The sequence below is a fragment of the Zea mays genome, chromosome 2, assembly GCF_902167145.1.
Source record: "Zea mays cultivar B73 chromosome 2, Zm-B73-REFERENCE-NAM-5.0, whole genome shotgun sequence".
NCBI classification, from domain to species: domain Eukaryota; kingdom Viridiplantae; phylum Streptophyta; class Magnoliopsida; order Poales; family Poaceae; genus Zea; species Zea mays.
This window is the reverse complement of record NC_050097.1, coordinates 185,000,242-185,022,908: the sequence shown is the minus strand read 5'-3', so window position 1 is coordinate 185,022,908 and position 22,667 is coordinate 185,000,242. Positions and strand designations below refer to the sequence as shown.

At 56.5% G+C, this 22,667-nt stretch overlaps 2 pseudogenes; both read right to left on the bottom strand.

The window, feature by feature from the left end:
* Positions 1 to 8,820: 8,820 nt before the first annotated feature.
* Positions 8,821 to 10,025, bottom strand: LOC103649145 (RHOMBOID-like protein 10, chloroplastic; annotated as a pseudogene).
* A 1-nt stretch (position 10,026) lies between these two features.
* Positions 10,027 to 10,676, bottom strand: LOC103649144 (vegetative cell wall protein gp1-like; annotated as a pseudogene).
* Positions 10,677 to 22,667: the final 11,991 nt, after the last annotated feature.

Here is a 22,667-nt window from a genome sequence, read left to right as displayed (position 1 = left end):
TTGACGCCGACCATCGCCATCCTTCCCAGGTACGTACTCGTACACCGCCACATCCATCGCTGTTCTCCCCCGTCGTCCCACGGCATCCGCAGCGACGCGTGGCCTCCGTCCAGATCACAAGACCCATTCAGATCCTTCAGGTGAGGTGAGAGGTTAGACAGACAGGTAGCGTGTCCGGTACGGTACGGTACTGTACGTACACGGTATACAATGACAACAACAAACGCCAATAATGACCTTCCTGTTCCTTACTGGCGGCGAACAAGACGACGGTGCGGTGACACGATGGTTGCCGGAGTTCCGGTTTGTCCCAAACTCCAGATGTCCATGCCACGACAATTGACTGACAAGTCAGCAACCTCCGGACGCCCTGAGTCTATAATTTGTCCCGCCCCCGCTCCTCCCCTGCTCGCGCGCAGCGCGGCCCCGGCGCGCCCCCGGCGTGGCCCCGGTGGCCCCTGCTCCCCGGCGCGGCCCCGGCGCGGCCTCCGGCCCCCGGCGTGTCCCCGGCCGACTCGGCCGCCCCTGGCCGGTTCAACCGCCCCCCTGGCCGGTTCAACCGCCCCGGCCCCGGCTCGGCCGCCCGTTCCCCTGTCCCGGCCTCGCCCGACCGTATCTTCGCTCGCCCGCGCTCGCGGTGATTATTCATTAATTAGCGTGTTGCGTCGCGCGCTTCGCCGCGCGACGGATTTGTCTAAATTCAGATTCTATCTTGTGTTGCGTCATGCGCTTCGTCGCGCGACGATCCATTTTTGTTTCAGGTTGTTTAAGGTGTAACACCGCGTGTGTATTCACGCGACGTTCCACTTTGGACTCAGTTTAGTCGACGTATGCCGTCGTGCACTTCGTCGCGCGACGCTTAACGTCTCCTCGTAACTAAGGCGAAGTGTCTCGTTGCGTGCTCGGTCGCGCGATGAGTCGTTAACTTCTTAATTTGTTTTAGAGAGCTTTGTCGCGCGTCTCGCCGCGCGACCATCTTTTTATTTATCTCCACCTGCTGATAATAATTAGACATGAAACATGACTTTACTTTACGCTAAACATAGTGTCTACATTAAATTTCCTTCCATTAAGCGAGTGGTTAATTTATAATCATGTAACGTGATCGTTTCTCGACTGTCTTTTCCTCTTTCTCTCTTAACCGTACTCGCGAACCCGCGTGGAACGTCTGTTTACTTATTGCATTCTATTGTATGGTGTACTGTTCTTTTGTATTAAATGTGTGGATGTATGTATGTTTGCGCTCGCATAGAGAACGATCCGGTTGAAGAGCCCGAGGAACTCGCAGGAGAAGCCCCTGAGCAGCAGTCGGTTGGTGGAGGCAAGTGTCCCTTGACCTATCTCTGTCCTATTCATTCTTTAATTCACCTCCCGCTTTACACACTTATGCCTAAGGATTGACTAGCTTTTTGTTATCCATGTCCTTGTTTACCTATTTGGGTTGGATTATTATTATTTAGCTTTATGCTATTGCTCAACTCTAAGTAATGAACATGATGAGATTATCTATGATACGCTGTTTTCCCCTTTCTTATGTTGATGTTATACTTGCGGTCTTTAAGGGGGCTCGAGCGGTTTCTCGAGTGCCTCTCCGTAAGGACCTGTTCTATGGATGACCGCCCGGGAAAACAGTGCAACCATGAGGGTGGAATGGGGTGCCCTTAGCTGAATAATTAGAGGATCCGGGGTGTAGTTCGCTTCGCCGTCGTGCCGTCAATGGGGCTCGGTGTATGCGGCTCGCTCTGCCAAGGTTGATTCGTCCCTTGGGGAGGAGTGCGGTACATTTAGGAAACCTAACGGGCGGCTACAGCCCCGGGGAATCTTTGTTAAGGCTACGTAGTGAAACCCTGCCTATTCACCTTGGTAGTGTTTAAGGGTTTGATCGGCCTGAGGCAAGAGGGAATCACGGCTTATGGGTAAAGTGCACAACCTCTGTAGAGTGTTTGAAAACTGATATATCAGCCATGCTCACGGTTATGAGCGGCCAAGGGAGCTCCAGTGATTAGTGGTACTTGATCAGAGACATTATGGTACAGGTGGCTATGAGATCGATGGTTTTGGTTATGACTATGATGCTGGTAAGTGGTACTCTTTCCGTTTGGAAAGGAGTACGTTTGGGTTAATAACTTGGGTTAATGCTAAAACTTGGCTTTCTATTAGTAAATAATAATCTGACCAACTAAAAGCAACTGCTTGACTTATCCCCACATAAAGCTAGTCCACTACAGCCAAACAGGATACTTGCTGAGTATGTTGATGTGTACTCACCCTTGCTCTACACACCAAACCCCCCCCCCATCCCCAGGTTGTCAGCATTGCAACCACTGCTCAGGCGAAGATGAAGCTGTGGAAGGAGACTTCCAGGAGTTCCAAGACTACGACGAGTTCTAGGTGTGGGTTAGCGGCAACCCCCAGTTGGCTGCCTGTGAAGGCCGCAGTTATCTACGTTTCTTTTCCGCACTTTGATTTATTGTAAGAACTATATGGACGTCTCAGACGTATGATGCAATCTACTATTATTCCCTTTTAATACTATTTTGAGCACTATGTGATGATGTCCATGTTATGTAACTGCTGTGTACGTGAATAACTGATCCTGGCACGTACATGGTTCGCATTCGGTTTGCCTTCTAAAACCGGGTGTGACAAGCACGGTCTTCCCAGCACCGCATGATAGGTCCCTTGGAACCTAACCACCTCGAAAGTGAGGGTTTCCTTTCGGAAGTTGGAGGGAGTTCCGAAGCAGACGGGCAAATCAAGTTGCCCAAGGGGCAGGACGCGCTTACCAAGGACGATCCCGTGAAAAGGTGCTGCACCGCCCCGGATCGTGGACAGATCGACCCCCAAGAGCCCTAGGGTCTCGGCGTAGATGATGTTGAGGTTGCTGCCTCCGTCCATGAGGACCTTGGTGAGCCTAGCATTGCCGATGACAGGGTCGACGACGAGCGGGTCCCTTCCTGGGCTCAGTACGCTGTCGGGGTGGTCGCCTTGGTCGAAGGTGATGGGCTTGTCGGACCAGTCTAGGTAGACCGGCGCCGCTACCTTCACCGAGCAGACCTCCCGGCGCTCCTGCTTGCGGTGCCGAGCCGAGGCATTCGCCACTTGCCCACCGTAGATCATGAAGCAGTTGTGGACCTCCGGGAACTCCTCTTCCTTGTCGCCCCCCTTCTTGTTGTTGCCTTGGTCTTTGCCACCTTCTGTCGAGGGTCCGGCCTTGTTGAAGTAACGCCGGAGCATGTCGCACTCTTCAAGGGTGTGCTTGACGGGACCCCTGTGATAGGGGCACGACTCCTTGAGCATCTTGTCGAACATGTTGGCCCCTCCAGGAGGCTTCTGAGGATTCCTGTGCTCGGCAGCAGCGACGAGATCCGCGTCAACAACGTCGTGTTTTGCCTGCGCCTTCTTCCTGGTCTTCTTCTTCGTGCCACGCTGGACGGATGCCTCGGGGGCGTCTTCCTTCTGTCTTCCCTGTGGCTGCTTGTCCTTTCGGAAGATGGCTTCGATCGCCTCCTGACCAGAGGCGAACTTGGTGGCTATGTCCATCAATTCGCTCGCCTTGGTGGGAGTCTTGCGCCCCAGTTTGCTCACTAGGTCCCGGCAAGTGGTGCCGGCGAGGAATGCCCCGATGACGTCCGAGTCGGTGATGTTGGGCAACTCGGTACGCTGCTTCGAAAACCGTCGGATGTACTCTCGTAGGGATTCCCCTAGCTTCTGGCGACAGCTCCTGAGATCCCACGAGTTCCCAGGGCGCACATACGTACCTTGGAAGTTTCCAGCGAAGGCCTTGACTAGGTCGTCCCAGTCGGAGATCTGCGCAGGAGGCAGATGCTCCAGCCAGGCCCGGGCAGCGTCAGAGAGGAAAAGGGTAAGGTTGCGGATGATGAAGTTGTCGTCGTCCGTTCCTCCCAACTGGCATGTTAGCCGGTAATCCGCGAGCCATAACTCCGGCCTCGTCTCCCCTGAGTACTTGGTGATGGTAGTCGGGGCTCAGAACCGGGCCGGGAACGGCTCCCGTCGTATGGCCCGGCTGAAGACTCGCGGACCTGGTGGTTCGGGCGAGGGGCTCTGATCCTCCTCACTGTCGTAGCGTCCTCCACGCCTGGGGTGGTAGCCTCGATGCACCCTTTCCTCGAGGCGGGCTCGACGGTCGCGGCGGTGCTGTTCGCTACCGAGGCGGTCCGGGGCTGCAGGCGTTCCGTCTCGTGTGCGCTCGGTGCGGACCGAGGCCTCGCACATGCGTCGGGAGGATGCTGCGTGATGCTCCGAGGGGTCTCCTCACCTCCGGGAGGCAGAGCTCTCGGCTCGTCGGACAGCGGCGTCTTCTAGGAGGCCCTTGAGCTCGCCCTGGATACGTCGCCCCTCAGTGGTGGATGGCTCCGGCATTGTCCGAAGTAACATCGCCGCTGCAGCTAGGTTCTGGCTGGCTCCGCTGAAGGCCGGGGGCAGCCCTACCCTGGCATCGCCGATGATACGGCGCTGGACATCTCGGGCCCGATGACGCGCTCCTCCGGTGAGTGCTCGGCCTGCCCACTCCTGCTCGATGTTTTGTCGGAGCTGCACAAGCCGCCCCGCTTCTTCGTCGAGCTTGGCCTGCATCTCGCGGAGTTGCTCGAGCTGTGTGTCCTGACCCCCCGCAGGGACTTGGACCACATCTAGCTCCCGCGGGATCTCAACGCGAGACGCAGGCACAGGGGCGTCGTCATCTTCTGGCATGCCGAGGTGGTTGTCTTCATCATGATCCCCCTGACCGATGTGGAAACACTCGCGACTTGGTCCATAACCCTCATCGTCAAGGCTGTGGTCATCGTCGGAGCAGCCGGAGAGGCAGTGGTCACATGCAAGCATGAAGTCTCGCATGGCACTAGGATCATGGAGTCCGAAGAAATCTCAACCGAAGTCGGGGTCGTCCTCTTCCTTGGAACCCGCGGGTCCGGAGGTTGAGACGGTCGTCAGTCGGTCCCAAGTTGACCACATATGATACCCTGGAAGGTCAGGATATGCCCTTGGGAAAGCGCTCACCGAAGCGGGGTCGCTTGGTGGATCGAAGCTGAATCTAAAGGGGACATGGTGGAAAACGGATGGTACCTCTTGGTTGATGGATGGTGGTGAAGTCGCATCGGGGACGGAATGCACCGTTATCTCAGGTACGAGGCTAACGCCCAACAAGTCCTTCACGAGGGTGTTGGCGTCATCAGTCCGCTTGGGGTTGGCACGTTGCTGGGAAGCGACACCCGTCGTTGTCTCAGGTGCGAGGACAACACCCGACATGTCCCCCGCAGGGGTGCCGGCATCATCGACTCGCTCTGGTCCGACAGCCGACGAGGTGCCGCCTCCTGCCTGGCCACGGTTGCCCCGTCTCCTCCTCCTCCGGCGAGGAGGGTGGCGGGGCAAACCCGAGTGTTCCTCTTCCGCCACGGGGGAAGTCGTCGTCAAGTTCACCTCCGCCGGGCGAGCCGACGACCGTCGTTATTGTCATGCTGCGAGGGGAGGAGTACCATGTCGTAGCCACTATCGTGGGACATGAACTCGAGACTCCCGAAGCGGAGCACCGTCCCGGGCTGAAGAGGCTGCTGAAGACTACCCAACTGGAACTCAACGGGAAAGTATTTGTTAACACGCAGCAGGCCCCTACCTGGCGCTCCAACTGTCAGTGTTTTGGACCCGCGAGGACCCTCAACCGACTAGTGAATTTGTCGCTGCGTGTCCCTGCCCAGATGGGTTGATTCAAGATGAAACACAAGAGGGAGGATCAGGCTTATATTATCTTGCACCGAGGTGCTCGTAGTAGGGGTTACAAGCGTCGCGCACACGAGAGAGGGAGAGAGAGAGAGAGGGTCTAGCCCTGAGGTGAGCTGTCTGAGTTAGCCTCCTCTGCATTTCTCCCACTCTGCCTGCCTCTGCTCGCCCCTCTCCTTTTGCCCACTTAGGAAGGCCCTGAACATCCCCTTTTATAGATACAAGGAGATGGTCCAGATGTACAATGGGGGTGTAGCTATGTGCTAACGTGGCCGGCGGAGAAGTGCTTGAGCCCTGTGTACGTGCTAATGTGGCCGTTGTAGAAGTGCTTGAGCCTTGTAGAAGCGCAGCTGGTGGTGCGGCATAGATCCTGCTGATGTTTCCTTGCTTCCGTAGGGAGCTGAGAACCATCGACGTCATGGGCGCACGGAGGGAACCATCATTACCTGTTACCGGAGTGATCTAGATGGGACACCGGTCTTGTTCCTTCGTAGCCTGAGGCAGCTAGCTAGGGGTAGGGTAATGATGTATCCCCTGTGGCATAGTTGGTCCAAGCCCGAGGTCGGGCGAGGCAAAGACTTCTCCTGAGGCCGAGGCCAAGGTCGGGTGAGGATGTGACTCCTCCCGAGGCCGAGGCTGAGGCCGAGGCCTGAGGTTGGGCGAGGCAGAGACCTTCTCCCGAGGCCGAGGCCTGAGGTCGGGCGAGGTGGAGACCTTCTCCTGAGGCCGAGGCCTGAGGTCGGGCGAGGCAGAGCTCCTTGTTGCGCCCGAGGCTAAACTCGGGGGAGGTGGTGACTTACTATCGTTAGTTTTACCCTGGTGGTTGGCACAGTAGTCGAAACGGGGTGAATAGTGTTGTTTTCCTGTCAGAACGAACAGTAAAGGGGCAAAGTGACTGCGGTCACTTCGACCTTGCCGACTGAGGTGCGTGTGTCAGGATAAGGTGTCAAGCGATCCCCACATTAAATGCGCATGCGATACGGTCAGTTGGTAAGGCGATTTGGGCGAGGTCGCTGCACGACAAAGCTTGCCTGAGCTGGACTTCGAGCGAGCCGAGGGTGCGCCCACTGCCTGAGGAGGCCCTCGGGCAAGGCGTGAATCTGTCCGGGACTACTGTTCCCGCCCGAGGCCGGGCTCGGGCGAGGCGAGATCGCGTCCCTTGGTAATCGAGGCCTTGACTTGAACCGTGCTTATCAGTCTTTACGGTTTGTTCTGAAGATGTTTTCTAGCCAGGTTAAGGAGCATTGGGGGTACCCCTAACTACGGTCCCCAACATAAGGTAACTGGATGTGGTGATGATTTTTGGGACAAGAAAATAGATTAAGTTACGGAATAATATATAAAGAAGCTCGATGAGACAACTTAAATATCAATGGTATTGAAGAAATTGAAGGCGATAACTAGACAATCCTCACCCTCACCTACCCCTACTCTGATCCAAGCATATCCCTTGACACCGAGGAGGGCACCATGATCCATGTAGTAGCCTCCTAGCCAGCCTTGACGATGGCGCAGCTACATCTCCCACCGGTTCCGCAGCAGCTTTATTCCCGGGATCGACAGCTTCAACATCGCCTTGCAATAGTGGGGGAAAGTATAAGGATGACCAACAACAACAAACAAGATTAGAGTACAGAAGAATACATATGGGACATTTTGTAGAGCAACAAGGCATTAGGTAGAGTTCATATTACACACCTCTCATTGTCTCCCTTATTCTTTTGGAGAAAATTCATCAAGCACGAACAACACATAAATTCCAATGCGAACCATAAACCACAATGATCATACGTTAATTCAATACTAAAGCAACAAATTAAAAAGAACCCAAATTCGCTGCAAGCTGTGAAATTCTAACTTTGAAACGCTTGGGGTTTCCTACACAAATAAATAGTAATATAAGATAAATAAAGGCACTATATCGGATCATACGACACAACTTAATTTATTAGTTCAGTTTTTTCAGAGGTGCTGCTTTATGGAGAAGCTTAAAGATGATCTTATTAAACCCAAGGATCATCGACAACATATTCAGCACTCTAGTGGCAGTCGACATTAGGGGAAATGGGAAAAGTGCGTACAGAAGATAGTCAAAATAGCAGCTAATAACAGTAAAAAAATGGAACTCTAGACACTATTGGCAAAAATGTGCATGGTGCCTCGTTGATGCCTGGCATGGGGACTGCCGGCCAGGCAGCTTGAATGCTTGAACAACTCCAGGCGTTGGAAATTGTACTCCAAAGAATCTGCAAACTCAAATTTGGCAAGAGTTTTTGACCCGAGGGAGTATATCTAAAATGTGTATAAAATTATGGTACAAATTCACACTTCACCTAATTATACCAGTTCCTGTAAAGAAAAATTCTATACATTTAATTACATTTCTGTTTTATTCCTAATGCATACAGAAGATTAAGAATTTCAGCTACAAACTCTGGTGCAATCCATGTTTTTATAAGGCAACAATACATTCTGTATGCAAATATAATGGAGCACAAATATATTCTATAGGCACTCACCTAGTAAGGAAACAACATGGTCGATGCAATGGGCACAGACGCAGTACTACCGCGAGCGGGTGGTGCGTACCACGAGCGCGAGCAGGAGGAGACCGTAGAGGCACCAGTGCGGCTAACGGACCCGCAGAGCGTGAGGAGGCCTGTCTCCCGCGGCGAGACGCCTACTTTGACATCTGCCGAGGTGAAACGCGTAGCGGATCAGGAGGTGGAAGTGGAGACGCCGAACATAGACTCTGACGTGGACAATGTCGGGCGGCGGAGTAGCCAATGGAGTGAGGACGATGGAGATCGGAGTTGGAGCAATTCCCCCACGATGAAGCAGCCATTTGACCACCGCGGAGCACGGGTCCTCCGCTCTGCGTACCCGTGCGAGAGAAGTATTTCCCTCGTCAAGAATCAAACCATGGAAATAGTATGCAGCAGCCTGAGATAAACATGTAAAATAGATGTCATACAGTAGAAATGCTTAAAAGATTAAACATTAGAGAATTACATCATCTGGAGAAAATTTAGCCTGTTTTATTTACACAAGAATTTACAGCTTAAAAAGAATGATAACTTAAGATCAGGGCACTACCATCCAATCCAAGAGGTTAAGAACAAACACCTGCCGCGCCGAACTAAAATAAACAGCTAGATATCTTCTAGGACCACTTAACATTTCAAACATGGGCCCAATAGAGTTCAAAGAGAAACAATTGAATTGCATCATTATGACAACATCCAACAGGTTGGAAGTTAGCTGATATTTTTCTATGAAATATAAAACCCAATTCTAACATAAAAACATACTGCAAGGTGGGTGAGATTTGCATGAAGTAGAGATGATGTTGCCAAACGCCAAAACTGTCCTCTATCAATCAGACTGTTGATCTTTCATTGCAAATGATGGTCATAACTGTATTAGATTAACGAAATTAACAGCGCATAACTGAAATAGAAATTCCAACCAAGACACAAACCTTGGCTCCCCACATAAGAAGCTTTACTTGTGATGCTACCTGAGCGACATAAGCGCTTCATTGAGAGCAAAAGGAAGGGTGTTAAACAATAAATGTACCATAGGATTGGAGCTACTATCACATAAACTCAAATTGTCCACTGACTTACAGGACATTAAGAGCAAGAAGGACATTAGTCTAGAGCCTCTTCATGGAATTGATTCCACGAGGCTTTTTGTACAACAACTTCTCGTTACTGATGTATCTACCCCCTGACCCATTCCCACTGAACAGAGCAGATCTGCAAACATAAGGTGCAGAGAACACATTCCCTATCGTAGCAAGAATGTGGAATGTTGCAAACGATTCTGATCCTTCAAACCAAAAGCTACCCATTTTCGTCAAGGCATCAAGATGTTGCACCTCCTAGAGTAGCAAGGTTCACTTGACATTAAGTATTTGATCGAGCACATACACACACAAAATTCTCCATCCAATCAACAATGAGTGTGAGAGCTCAGTCAACAACAGTCTGAAGCCTGTTTGGTTGGGAACAGACTAAGTAAACGCTATCATGGTACGCATCCCAAGTTACAACCAAATGGAAGGTGAGGCGAGGCATGGTACCGGTGAGCGGAAGGAGGTCGGCGAAGCGGCGACGGAGAGCGTGGCCGACTTGCGCGCCCGCGAAGGCTGCGACGACTGTCGGCCTCCAATAGTCGTTGTCTCTGCCACCATCGCTACCGCTGCTGTGGCAAGAGGAGTAGCCGGATGGGGGCGGGGCAGGCCACGAGAAGAAGGAGAAGGGGAGCAACAACCACGAAGCCATGGGCACCACCGCCGTCTGCGTGCGTGCGTCTAGGGAGCCGGGTGGGGGTGTGGGCTGGGGACGGGTATCGCGCGACATGCTGGGGATCCATGCGCACGCTCCTCCTCCTCGCCACCGCTGCACGAGCGACGCAGATCGGTCAGGCCAGTCACCCGCGGGTTGGCACGGTGCGGCGGAGGCGACAGGGTAAGGAGATTAGCTTGCGGGGGGAAGTACAGGTACCGGGGGCGACGGATCTGGGCATGGCAGATGCGACGACGCCAATGACGTGCAGAGCGGAGGACGCAGCAGCCGCCATTGGTCTTGTCGAGGAGCGGAGATGGGTTGGGCAGCACACAACCGCGGGGGGAGGTGGGATGGACTGAAGTGAGTGAGGACGGCGAGGTGTGTGCAGCACGGGTGGGAGGCGGAATCGCTGGAGGGGAAGGGACAGGAGAGTGGATGCGGGATGTGTGCGACACGGGGGGTGGCGGGATGACCGGAGGGGATGGGCGAGGGAGGGGCGGGGATGATGCGGCGCCCGTGGCGGCGGACGAGAGCGGGGGCAGAGGCACCGCGAGCGAAGGTGTGGTTCGGCGGTGGCACGGTGAAGGCTGTGGACCCCCCTGGCCGCGGGCATCGCAGGGACAGGGACGGGGCGGGGGCACGCATCGACGCACAGGGTGGTTGCGCGGGCCGATGATGGCGGGCGGCGATTGATAGTGCGATGATGGTGGGGCGGCGATGGAGGGTACCTGGAATTGCGCGGCCAAGAGCGGGGCAAGGGGAGGATGTCGGAGGCAGGGGCAGGCAGAACCATGCGCCACGCCACTGTGGACGCCTACGGTATCTTCTTAAGAGTAGTATATATATACTATATTTATATATTACACATGGGTGCATTCAATATAGAGAATGCACCCGGGCCGAACCTATGCGCCAGGAGCACCTGGTCCGAGCCAACCGTCCCACCTAGGCCGAACCGACGCGCAGGCCCTGACAACTTCAATTTGCACCAAGACCAGCAATTGCGATCATTGTTTTGTTTAACAGATTTTTGGACATAGTTATATAGAAGTTATAATCACACCAGACAGCAGTTGCAATTACACAAGACAGCAATTGCAATTACACCAGACAGCAGTTGCAATCATTGTTTGTTTAACAGATTTTTGGACATAGTTATATAGAAGTTGCAATCACACCAGACTAGCAGTTGCAATTACACCAGACAGCAGTTGCCATCATTGTTTGTTTAATAGATTTTTGGACATAGTTATATAGAAGTTGCAATCACACCAGACCAACAGTTGCAATTACACCAGACCAGCAGTTGCAATCATATTTTAACAAAATTTCCCAGAGTTATTCAATACTTGCAATCACATCAGAGCAACTCAGCAGTTGCATCCACACCACACCAGCAGTTGCTATTAATTATTTGCAGACTGAAGTTTAAAAAACTCTGGTCGGACAGGGAGTCTTGGGGTCTGTGCATCCACAAACTAAAATACACATGGGTGCATTTTAGTGCATATATATATATAGCCCTGGGCTTCCAATAGTTAAAGGAAGCCCAGGTCGATTCATCCCTGCAACCTGGTTCAACCCAGCACACCGGCTGGACCAGGCTATCGGTTGCACCACCCGCGCCCACGTCTGTGCGCGCAAAAAAGGAATGCATGCATGAGTCAAACACGTCCCCTTGCATGCGCATAAATTTAGGAAAGATATGTGTGGCGGTTTCTATTTTTAAATGCCTTATTTCCTCCATAAATTTAGGATCGCTGCAACAGCCATGCAACTAGACTCGTAAGGACCATTTTATTATATATACTGCTACTAAATATGCTACCCTGTATAGATAATTATGTAATTCGGTATACTACGTAGAAATCTGTTACCAGCTGCATGCACACGAATTTATGATGAAAATAATGTGCAATGAAAGGAAATGAATTGCACGCATAGAAACAAAAAATCGTATTTAATGTTTTATTTCCTTCATAAATATAGGATCCCTCCAACAACCATGCAGCTAAACAAATTAGATCTAGTTTATGATATATATTGGTACAAATTATACTACATGGTGTAGCTATTTATGCAATTCGTTACACTGCGTAAAAAATTTGGTATGTTGTTCACTGGTGGACGCATCTCCGGGTTGGAGCGTAATAACCTTAAGCTTTGAGCATAAAATCCTTCAATTATAAGCGTAAATACCGAGCCAATGTGAGAGGTTGACAACTCTAGTAGGTTGTTATTACGATCCTATTTTTATGGCAGATCCGAAAAACATGGCAGCCACATGCACGCGGTTATACAGATCCAAAAATTTAGGAAATTTAGGAAAACATGGCAGCCGCATGCACATGGCAACTCTAGTAGTCAAACATGTTCCCTTGTATGCGCGTAAATTTAGGAAAGATGTGTGTGGCGGTTTCTGTTTTAAATGCTTTATTTCCTCCATAAATTTAGGATCGCTGCAACAGCCATGCAGCTAGACTCGTAATGACCATTTTATGATATATACTGTCGGGGACCATAATTAGGGGTACCCCCAAGACTCCTAATCTCAGCTGGTAACCCCCATCAGCACAAAGCTGCAAAGGCCTGATGGATGCGATTAAGTCAAGGCTCGGTCCACTCAAGGGACACGATCTCGCCTCGCCCGAGCCCAGCCTCGGGCAAGGGCAACCGACCCCGGAGGATTCACGTCTCGCCCGAGGGCCTCCTCAAGCAACGGACACACCTTCGGCTCGCCCGAGGCCCAGTCTTCGCCGAGAAGCAACCTTGACCAGATCGCCACGCCAACCGACCGTATCGCAGGAGCATTTAATGCAAAGGTGGCCTGACACCTTATCCTGACGCACGCCCTTCAGTCGACTGAGCCGAAGTGACCGCAGTCACTTCGCCGCTCCACTGACCAGCCTGACAAGAAGACAGCGCCGCCCGCGTCGCTCCGACTGCTGTGCCACTCGACAGAGTGAGGCTGACAGCGGCCAAGTCCGGCCTCGGGCGCCATAGGAAGCTATGCCTCGCCCGACCCTAGGGCTCGGACTCGGGCTCGGCCCCGGAAGACGACGAACTCCGCCTCGCCCGATCCAGGGCTCGGACTCGGCCTCGGCCCTGAAAGACGACGGTCTCCGCCTCGCCCGACCCGGGGCTCAGACTTGACCTCGACCACGGAAGACAGACTCGACCTCGACCTCGGAGGAGCCTCCGCCTCGCCCGACCCAGGGCTCGGACCGACCACGTCACAGGGGGAGCCATCATTACCCTACCCCTAGCTAGCTCAGGCTACGGGGAACAAGACCGGTGTCCCATCTAGCTCGCCCCGGTAAACAAGTAATGATGGCGCCCCGCGTGCTCCATGACGACGGCGGCTCTCGGCCCCTTACGGAAGCAAGGAGACGTCAGCAAGGACTCGACAGCCCCGACAGCTGTCCTTCCGCCAGGCTCCAGCGCTCCTCCGACGGCCACGACATCTCATGAACAGGGTGCCAAAACCTCTCCGGCTGCCACGACGACATGTACTTAGGGCGCTAGCTCCTCTCTGCTAGACACGTTAGCACACTGCTACACCTCCCATTGTACACCTGGGCCCTCTCCTTACGCCTATAAAAGGAAGGCCCAGGGCACTCGTACGAGAGGGTTGGCCGCGCTGGGGAACGGGACGGCGCGCATAAGCCTCTCGCTCTCTCCCACGCGGACGCTTGTAACCCCCTACTGCAAGCGCACCCGACCTGGGCGCGGGACAAACACGAAGGCCGCGGGTTTCCCCTTTACGCCTGTCTCCCTCTGGTTTTCCCCCCTTCGCGCTCCGTCTCGCGCCGACCCATCTGGGCTGGAGCACGCGGCGATAATTTACTCGTCGGTCCAGCGACCCCCCGGGGTCGAAACGCCGACAGTTGGCGCGCCAGGTAGGGGCCTGCTGCGTGTTGACGAACAGCTTCTTGTCAAGCTCCAGATGGGTAGTCTCCAGCAACCTTTTCATCCCGGGACGGTGCTCCGTTTTGGGAGTCTTGAGTTCATGTCCCTCGACGGCAGCTACGACATGATACTCCTTCCCCCGCCGCGCGACAGCGACAATGGCGGCCGACAACCCGCCCGCCGGCGGCGGAATCGAAGACGTCTTCCCCACGTGGCGGAAGAACAACATTCGGGTTTATCTCGTCGCCTCCCCCGCCGACGGAGGAGGAGGCGGGGCAACCAAGGCCAAGCAGGAGGCGGCATCTCGTCGGCTGTCGAGCGAGTCGATGGCGCTGGTGCCCCAACAGGGGACACGTCGGGCATCGACCTCGCGTCTGAGACGAAGACGAGCGCCGTTTCCCTGCAACACGCCTACTCCATGCGGACGGACGACGCCAGCACGCTCGCAAAGGACTTGCTGGGCGTCACCCTTGTACCTGAGACAACGGTGCAGTCTGCCCCTGACGAGACTTCGTCACCGCCCGTCGACCAAGAGGTACCGACCGATTCCCTTCTCGTGCCTTTTGGATTCAGCCTCGACCCACCAAGCGACTTCGCTTCGGTCGACGCTTTCATAGAGGCGTGTCCAAACCCTCCGGGGTACGGTATGCGGTCACCCTGGGACCGGCTGACAGCCGTCTCGACCAATGGGCCCTCGGGTTCCGAGGAAGATGACGAGCTCGACTTTTGTTGGGATTTCTCCGGACTTGGTAACCCCAGTGCCATGCGGGACTTCATGACCGCATGCGACTACTGCCTTTCCGACTGTTCCGACGGTAGCCGCAGCCTCGGCGACGAGGACTGCGACCCAAGTCGTGAATGTTTCCACGTCGATCTAGGGGGTTCCGGCGAAGGCAACCATCTTGGTATACCGGAAAACGGCGATCCCCCTAGGCCTGCGCCTCGCGTTGACATCCTTCGGGAGCTAGCTGTGGTCCCAGTCCCTGCGGGGGGTCAGGACACACAGCTCGAGCAAATCCACGAGATGCAGGCCAGGCTCGACGAGGGAGCAGGAACACTTGAGCCGTACCGTCGGGACATCGGGCAGGAATGGGCAGGCCAAGCTCCGGCCGGAGAAGCGCGTCATCTACCCCAGGGCATCCAGCACCGCATCGCCGACGATGTCAGGGCAAGGCCGCCACCGGCTTTCCAGTGGGGTCGGCCAGAACCTGGCTGCAGCGGCAATACTTCTCCGCGCGATGCTGGAGCCATCAACCACCGAAGGGCGGCGTATCCAGGGAGAGCTCAAGAATCTCCTGGAGGATGCCGCGGTCCGACGGGCCGAAAGCTCTGCCTCCCGAAGGCAGGGGTACCCCTCGGAGCATCGCGCCACGACTTCCCGATTCATGCGGGAAGCCTCGGTCCACACCGGGCGCACGCACAACACAGCGCCTACGGCCCTGGGTCGCCTCGGCAACGAGCACCCTCACCGCAACCGCCGAACCCACCTCGATGAGAGGGTGCGCCGAGGCTACCACCCCAGGCGTGGGGGACGCTACGACAGCGGGGAGGATCGGAGTCCCTCGCGCGAACCACCTGGTCCGCAGGCTTTCAGCCGGGCCATACGACGGGCGCCGTTCCCGACCCGGTTCCGAACCCTGACTACTATCACAAAGTACTCGGGGGAGACAAGGTCGGAACTGTGGCTCGCGGACTACCGGCTGGCCTGCCACCTGGGTGGAACGGACGATGACAACCTCATCATCCGCAACCTCCCCCTGTTCCTCTCCGACACCGCTCGAGCCTGGTTGGAGCACCTGCCTCCGAGGCAGATCTCCAATTGGGACGACCTGGTCCAAGCCTTCGCCGGCAACTTCCAGGGCACGTACGTGCGCCCTGGGAACTCCTGGGATCTCCGAAGCTGCCGCCAGCAGCCGGGAGAGTCTCTCCAGGACTACATCCGGCGATTCTCGAAGCAGCACACCGAGCTGCCCAACGTCACCGACTCGGATGTCATCGGCGCGTTCCTCGCCGGCACCACCTGCCGCGACCTGGTGAGCAAGCTGGGTCGCAAGACCCCCACCAGGGCGAGCGAGCTGATGGACATCGCCACCAAGTTCGCCTCTGGCCAGGAGGCAGTTGAGGCCATCTTCCGGAAGGACAAGCAGCCCCAGGGCCGCCAGCCAGAAGATGTCCCCGAGGCGTCCACTCAGCGCGGCACCAAGAAGAAGGGCAAGAAGAAGTCGCGAGCGAAACGCGACGCCGCCGACGCGGACCTTGTCGCCGCCGCTGAGTACAAGAACCCTCGGAAACCTCCCGGAGGCGCCAATCTCTTCGACAAGATGCTCAAGGAGACGTGCCCCTATCATCAGGGGCCCGTCAAGCACACCCTTGAAGAGTGCGCCATGCTTCGGCGCCACTTTCACAAGGCCGGGCCACCTGCGAAAGGTGGCAGGGCCCACAACAACGACAAGAGGGAGGATCACAAGGCAGAGGAGTTCCCCGAGGTCCACGACTGCTTCATGATCTACGGTGGGCAAGTGGCGAACGCCTCGGCTCGGCACCGCAAGCAAGAGCGTTGGGAGGTCTGCTCGGTAAAGGTGGCGGCGCCAGTCTACCTAGACTGGTCCGACAAGCCCATCACCTTCGACCAGGGCGACCACCCCGACCGCGTGCCGAGCCCGGGGAAATATCCGCTCGTTGTCGACCCCGTCATCGGCAACGTCAGGCTCACCAAGGTCCTCATGGACGGAGGCAGCAGCCTCAACATCATCTACGCTGAGACCCTTGGGCTCCTGCGGATCGATCTGTCCTCGGTCCGGGCAGGCGCGACGCCTTTTCATGGGATCATTCCCGGGAAGCGCATCCAGCCCCTCGGACAACTCGATCTGCCTGTCTGCTTCGGGAATCCCTCCAACTTCCGAAGGGAAACCCTCACGTTCGAGGTGGTCGGGTTCCGAGGAACCTACCACGCAGTGCTGGGGAGGCCATGCTACGCCAAGTTCATGGCCGTCCCCAACTACACCTACCCCAAGCTCAAGATGTCGGGCACCAACGGTGTCATCATCGTCGGCCCCACGTACCGACACGCGTACGAATGCGACGTGGAGTGCGTGGAGTACGTCGAGGCCCTCGCCGAATCCGAGGCCCTCATCGTCGACCTAGAGAGCCTCTCCAAGGAGGCGCCAGACGTGAAACGCCATGCCGGCAACTTTGAGCCAGCGGAGACAGTTAAGTCCGTCCCTCTCAACCCCAGCAACGACACCTCCAAGCAGATCCGGATCGGCTCCGAGCTCGACCCCAAATAGGAAGCAGTGCTCGTCGACTTTCTTCGCGCAAACACCGATGTTTTCGCGTGGAGTCCCTCGGACATGCCCGACATACCGAGGGATGTCGCCGAGCACTCGCTGGATATCCGAGCTAGAGCCCGACCCGTGAAGCAGCCTCTGCGCCGATTCGATGAAAAAAGGCACAAAGCCATAGGCGAGGAGATCCACAAGCTGATGGCTGCAGGGTTCATCAAAGAGGTATTCCATCCCGAATGGCTTGCCAACCCTGTGCTTGTGAGAAAGAAAGGAGGGAAATGGAGGATGTGTGTAGACTACACTGGTCTGAACAAACCATGTCCGAAAGTTCCCTACCCTCTGCCTCGCATCGATCAAATCGTGGATTCCACTGCTGGGTGCGAAACCCTGTCTTTCCTCGATGCCTACTCAGGGTATCACCAAATCAGGATGAAAGAGTCCGACCAGCTCGCGTCTTCTTTCATCACACCTTTTGGCATGTACTGCTATGTTACCATGCCGTTTGGTTTGAGGATGCGGGTGCGACATACCAAAGGTGCATGAACCACGTGTTCGGCGAACACATCGGTCGAATGGTCAAGGCTTACATCGATGACATCATAGTCAAGACGAGGAAAGCCTCCGACCTCCTTTTCGACCTTGAAACGACATTCCGGTGTCTCAAGGCGAAAGGCGTAAAACTCAATCCCGAGAAGTGCGTCTTTGGAGTCCCCCGAGGCATGCTCTTGGGGTTCATCATCTCCGAGCGGGGCATCGAGGCCAACCCGGAGAAAATCGCGGCCGTCACCAACATGGGGCCCATCAAGGACTTGAAAGGCGTACAGAGGGTCATGGGATGCCTTGCGTCTCTGAGCCGCTTCATCTCGCGCCTCGGCGAAAGAGGCCTACCCCTGTACGTCTTGAGGAAGGCCGAGTGCTTCACTTGGACCCCCGAGGCCGAGGAAGCCCTCGGGAACCTGAAGGCGCTCCTCACGAACGTGCCCATCTTGGTGCCCCCCGCTGCCGGAGAAGCCCTCTTGATCTACGTCGCCGCTACCACTCAGGTGGTCAGCGCCGCGATCGTGGTTGAGAGACGAGAAGAGGGGCATGCATTGCCCGTCCAGGGGCCGGTCTACTTCATCAGTGAGGTACTATCCGAGACCAAGATCCGCTACCCACAAATTCAGAAGCTGTTGTACGTGGTGATCCTGACGCGGCGGAAGTTGTGACACTACTTCGAGTCTCATCCGGTGACTGTGGTGTCATCCTTCCCCCTGGGGGAGATCATCCAGTGCCGAGAGGCCTCGGGTAGGATTGCAAAGTGGGCGGTGGAAAGCATGGGCGAGACAATCTCGTTCGCCCCTCGGAAGGCCATCAAGTCCCAAGTCTTGGCGGACTTTGTGGCTGAATGGGTCGACACCCAGCTCCCAACGGCTCTGATCCAACCGGAACTCTGGACCATGTTTTTCGACGGGTCGTTGATGAAGACAGGGGCAGGCGCGGGCCTGCTCTTCATCTCGCCCCTCGGGAAGCACCTACGCTACGTGCTACGCCTCCACTTCCCGGCGTCCAACAATGTGGCCGAGTACGAGGCTCTGGTCAACAGGTTACGCATCGCCATCGAGCTAGGGGTCCGATGCCTCGACGCTCGCGGTGACTCGCAGCTCGTCATTGACCAAGTCATGAAGAACTCCCACTGCCGCGACCCGAAGATGGAGGCCTACTATGATGAGGTTCGACTCCTGGAGGACAAGTTCTACGGGCTCGAGCTCAACCACATCGCCCGATGATACAACGAGACTGCGGACGAGCTAGCTAAGATAGCCTCGGGGCGAACAACGGTTCCCCCGGACGTCTCCTCCCGACGACACGCCCGAGCCCGAGAAGGCCTCGGCCCAGCCCGAGGCACCCTCGGCCCCCGAGGGTGAGGCACTGCGCGTCAAGGCAGAGCGGAGCGGGGTCGCGCCTAATCGAAACTGGTAGACCCTGTACCTGCAATATCTCCACCGAGGAGAGCTACCCCTTGACCGAGCCAAAGCTCGGCGGTTGGCGCGGCGCGCCAAGTCGTTCGTCTTGCTGGGCGACGGGAAGAAGCTCTACCACCGCAGCCCCTCAGGCATCCTCCAGCGATGCATATCCATCGCCGAAGGCCAGGAGCTCTTACAAGAAATACACTCGGGGGCTTGCGGTCATCACGCAGCGCCCCGAGCCCTTGTCGGAAACGCCTTCCGACAAGGTTTCTACTGGCCGACCGCGGTGGGCGACTTAGTGCTTCGGCTGCGACAAGACGCCCGAGGGCGGCACAAGCTCACGCCACCCTGGGAAGGGCCGTTCGTCATCGCCAAGGTTCTGAAGCCCGGGACATACAAGCTGGCAAACAGTCAAAGCGAAGTCTACAGCAACGCTTGGAACACCCGACAACTACGTCGCTTCTACCCTTAAGATGCTTTTAAGTTGTTCATACACCTCGTTCACGTACGAAATCTAACCATCAAGGAAGGGTCAGCCTTGCCTCGGCAAAGCCCGACCCTCCCTCGGGGGCTAGAAGGGGGGAACCCCCTCTCGTCAAAATTTTCCTCGAAAAAAGTCTTCCATCAAAAAGGCTTTCGCGTCTCCCGGCTATATCAGTAACAGGACCCCAAGAAACGAATAAGGGCGCATGTAAGTGGCAAGGCCGACCGAGCCGAGGGACTCCTACGCCTCTGGGATACAGATACCTCACTCGTCACCTACCACGAAAAATGACTCTTACTTGGGCAAGCTACCCAGCTACTGACGAACGAGTCCGGATACGCAAAACGGAAGGAAAAGAAGCACAACCTTATATTACGATAATAAAGTGTTCGGGCCTCGGCGGCCGCAAAAGACACATATGCATTCAAAGAAAACTGCTCCGGCAGAGTCAAGCGTCGCCCGGAGAAGGAGCCGCGCCCTCGGCTTCGTCCCCACCTTCGGCAAGATCCGCCCCGGCCTTGGACGATGGCGCAAGCGGGAGGATCTCTGCCTCGAAGGTGGTTGCCAGCACCGCGCTTGGGCCCGCGGCGGCCGCGTCGAGCCTCTGGACTTCGGCCAGGGTGGCTTCATCTTCGTCGGGGAGGCAATACCCCTCGCTGACCCGCTCCAGATCCACGACATAGTGGGAAGCAAGCACGGCGAAGGCCCGCCTGACGACGTGATGCAGCGCCTCGCGGAGTCTGCCACGCGCATGGTCACCCAAGGCCTGCAGGCGACTTTGAGCGGAGCTTCCCGAGGGGACGTCGTCAAAGCCAAAGACCCGGCAGAAGGCCGAGATGGCCTCGGACATGGCCGCGTGGTCGGCCTCCCTCTGCTCGGCCGCCTGAGCAAGCGCCTTGGTGGACTTATCAAGGGCAGACTCGAGCTCTGCGAACAGCCAAAGCGGAAGACCTCAAACACAAGTTGAGGAACCGAGCTGAAACAAAAACTTAAAACAGCCAAGACATACCTCCGGCTCGGGCACGCTGCTCCGAGGATGCGGCTTGGGCCACGGCTAGGTCTGCTGCAAGGGCTCCGGCCCGAGCAGACGCCTCGGCTAACTGGACTCCAAGAGCCTCAGCCCGGCTTTCGGCCTCGGCGGCTCGGCCCCGAGATTGGTCCCGCTCGCCGGTGACCTGGTCAAGCTCCGACTGCCGCCGTTGCGCCTCTGCGCGTGCCGCTGCTGCCTCTGCTCCCAGATCGACACAGAGCAACCGAAGGTCCGCCAACTCGACGCTCTGTTGGGAGAGGCGCGCGGTAGCCCTAGCAAGCGTGGTCCTCAGGGACCGCAGCGAACCCCAGACATCGACCTCGCGGCGGATGAACGACGACTTGGCGGCGCTCAGATCCGTCAGATCCTGAGGAAAGGAAGCGGGGCGTCACAAAGAACGCCTTGGTCACGAGAAAGGTATGCCTGAAATCATTACCTGGAGGATCTTGGGAACGTCCCTGCAAAGGACCTCCAAGGTCAACCGGAGCGACCCCACCGTTGCCTCGGCACACTCACGAAGCCCGTCCCAAGACTGCTCCTCCCGCTCATCATCAAGAACGAAGAGGGGATCCGAGGCCCCACGGGTCCGGAACCAAAGCAACTGGCGCCGCCCCTCGGAACTGCGTCGCGCGGGGACAAGGCTGCCGCTCGACGAGATGGGTCGCCGTCCCGCGCCCCCCTCCTCCGAGGCACCAAGTAGCGATGCCTCGGCCATCTCAGCATCGGCGGTGACGGGTGGCTCCACGGCCAAAACGGCAACGGCCTCCGCAGCAGCCGACAGCATGTCTGGTGGGCCCGAGGCCACGGCCGCGCCAGCAGCCTCCCCCAGCGCGACGGCCGCCTCGACAGAAGAGTCAGCCTCGGGAGCTCGCCCCACGGCAACTGGTGCCGCCTGAGCCCCCCGCTGTGGGGCATCTTGCAAGGAGGTCAGCTGGCCGGCGAGGCCTGGCGCAGCACTAGCTGCGGAAGCCGACGCCGTCTTGAGGACCTTCCGGTGAGCCAGATCGGTCGAACCGTGACTCCGCTTGCTAAGGAGAAAAGGAAAATCAGGGTCGGGACATACGAAAGAGGAGCCTGGACGAAGATGTCCTAAGATACTTACCCACTCCGAGCCACGATCAATCGTGCCTGTGGGGAGGTCTCTCGAACCTCGATCCCCGAGGGTACCGCCGAGGTCTGCCCCGCTGCCAGCTTCGGTACCGTCCTCGCCTTGGGTGCCCGAGGCACCCGAGGAACGGACTGCCCAGAAGCAGCCACGACGACCCGAGGATCGCCCTCCTGCGCAGCCGGCACGGGCGAAGGTTCTCGGAGAACAGGCAGCTCGACCTGACTCCCCAGGGTCACCTCAACTTCTCCGGCCGAGGGGTCAAGTACCCCCTCCGTCTGCCCCCGCTCTCGGACCGTGACCCCGACGTCCCGGCCCCAGATACCGACGGCACCAGCCCGCTCGGGGGCTGGCTTGACGACCCCTGACCCAGCCTCAGATCCGGGGTGAGGCCAAGGCGGGCAGCCATATCATCGTCTTCATCGTCGTCTTCATCGTCGTCGTCGTCGTCGTCAGGCGTCTCCGGCGACGGCTCCCTCGGGAGCCCATCCCTCTTCTGCCGACTGAAAGGGAAATGTGCCCTTGGGCTATTTCTAAGTATTTTGGTGATTTAGTGTCCAACACAAGTGTCTAAGTGTAAAATGGTGGACAAAGTACAAATCAAGGATAAAGGTATGTTTCTCAGACTTTGTACATTGTTTTAGAGACTAATGTATTGTGTCTAAGTACTGGAAACAGGAAAAATCAAATTGGAATTGTCTTGGCTCGAGCAGCAAGCACCGGACTGTCCGGTGGTGCACTGGACAGTGTCCGGTGCGCCAGGCTGGCTCGAGCGAACTGGCCGCTCTCGGGAATTCACCGGCGACGTACGGCTATAATTCACCGGACTGTCCGGTGTGCACCGGAATGTCCGGTGAGCCAACGGTCGGCCGGGC